Genomic DNA, 2195 nt, shown 5'->3' with positions numbered 1-2195 from the left:
GTTGTTGTAAGAAATCTGATTCCGAAAGTTGTAATTTTAAACCCATCTGAATTGTTTTGAGCCTTTAATACCCTTTCTTTCTAACCCTATACAAAAGCCCACATTACGGTCCAAAGAAAGACCTTCTGATCAGTTTTCAAAGAAATGCCAAGTCGAGCAGGAAGAGGTGATTCATATCAGGGGCAACACTCCGGTCCAAGCAGGAAAAGTAATAAAATGAGAGAGTCTTATTGGTGAAAACCCTCACAGGCACCGTAAGACGACGGGAGCTGAGAGAGATGAAAAATGAGAGAGTCTTATTGCTGAAAACCCTCACGGGCACCTTAAGGTGAAAATGAGTTCAGAAGTGAACAAATGAGAGAGGTCTGTGGGTGAAAACCGTTCAAGACACCGCAGGATGAACAAGGTTAGGGTTTGGGTGAAGAAATCGGGTTATGGAATTCTGGGGCAACAAAGTATGGCAATTGAAAGTTGATTGGTTGGGCGGATTGGGCCGATTAGTCCGAAGTGCATGTCATGATCAATGGTACCAGCTGTTCCACTCAGATAAGTCTCTTTTCCTTTTTCCTTTTAGCAAGTCGTCCTGTTTTAGATTTTCTTTATCCTTAACCCTCAAGGTCATTGCATTTCATTTCTTTTGGGGCTGTTTCTCTAAGATGTTTCAATGTCAGTCTTGTTCAAAGCAAATAAGAAAGGATTTCAAAGCTCACTACCAACTTCCAAAATTTCAAAGTATAGTATGGCCAGAACATACCAAAGATGGCATGATGTAAAGTGGGATATAAGGAGTCACCGGAAGTTTCATCGGTGGAATGACTTGGTAATTTCATGGGAGATGCAAAGGTTTAGAGAAAAGGGGGTCAGAGAGGTAAAACAATGGTTTGGGTATGGAATACTCGGGTCATCAAGGGTCATGAGGTTTGAAAGTGAGTCAGAAAGTCAAGCGGTTCAGGGCCTGTTCGGGGAAGCAAGTCAAAGCAAAACACGGCGGCGGAGACATCTTCAGCAAGAATGCCATCAACTAACCACCATTTTAAACTGACAAGATTTTTCTTTGATTGAAACTGGGGCAGAAAATTTTCCTGGTTTTGTCTATTTTTGTTGAAGTCAGGAGCCCGCCTGGAGAACAGAGGAATACATTGCAAGTTAGCAGTCAGGAGCCCGCCTAGAGAACAGAGGAATACATTCAAATTTTAGCAGTCAGGAGCTTGCCTGGAGAACAGAGGAATACATTTCAAGTTAGCAGTCAGGAGACCGCTTGGAGAACAGAGGAATACATTCAAATTTTAGCAGTCAGGAGCCCGCCTAGCGAACGGAGGAATACATTCAAATTTTAGCAGTGAGGAGCCCGCCTGGAGAACAGAGGAATACATTCAAGTTTTAGCAGTCAGGAGCCCGCCTGGAGAACAGAGGTATACATTTCAAGTTTTAGCAATCAGGAGGCCGCCTGGAGAATAGAGGAATACATTCAAGTTTTAGCAGTCAGGAGCCCGCCTGAAGAACAGAGGTATAAAAATTCAAGTTTTAGCTTTCAAATTCTTATTAATGTCTGGTAATATGATGCCTAGCCACCAAACTGGGGCAGAAAATTTTCTTTGTTTTGTCCATTTTGTTGAGGTCAGGAGCCCGCCTGGAGAACAGGGAATACAATTCAAGTTTTAGCAGTCAGGAGCCCGCCTGAAGAACAGAGGAATACATTTCAAGTCAGCAGTCAGGAGCCCGCCTGAAGAACAGAGGCATACATTTCAAGTCAGCAGTCAAGAGCCCGCCTAGAGAACAGAGGAATACATTCGGGATGATGAGATTCCATTGATACAGAGCCAATTCCAATAGACTTATTGGAGGGTCCCATTGGCGTGCATCCAGTAGGAATTGAACCTACGAATTCGCCAATTATGAGTTGGGCGCTTTAACCATTCAGCCATGGATGCTTAGCGGGGATCCTCGTACATGGTGAATACCAAATTCCAATTGAAATGAAATCTTTAGGATAAATCAATGCAATTTAGGAGGAATCAATGAGAGGACATCAATTCAAATCCTGGATTTTCGAATTGAGAGAGATATTGAGAGAGATCAAGAATTCTCACCATTTCTTAGATTCATGGACCCAATTCAATTCAGTGGGATCCTTCATTCACATTTTTTTCCACCTAAGAACGTTTTCTAAAACTCTTNCGCCTGAAGAACAGAGG

The 2195-nt window shown here is 42.7% G+C and overlaps 1 non-coding gene across 1 annotated transcript; it reads right to left on the bottom strand.

The window, feature by feature from the left end:
* TRNAM-CAU lies at nt 1858–1931 on the bottom strand. The gene has a single exon. It is a non-coding gene; the product is annotated as a tRNA-Met (tRNA).

The sequence above is a fragment of the Nicotiana attenuata genome, chromosome 10, assembly GCF_001879085.1.
Source record: "Nicotiana attenuata strain UT chromosome 10, NIATTr2, whole genome shotgun sequence".
In the NCBI taxonomy this organism is placed as follows: Eukaryota; Viridiplantae; Streptophyta; class Magnoliopsida; order Solanales; family Solanaceae; genus Nicotiana; species Nicotiana attenuata.
The sequence above is the reverse complement of the archived record's forward strand: the minus strand, read 5'-3'. Positions and strand labels throughout refer to the sequence as shown.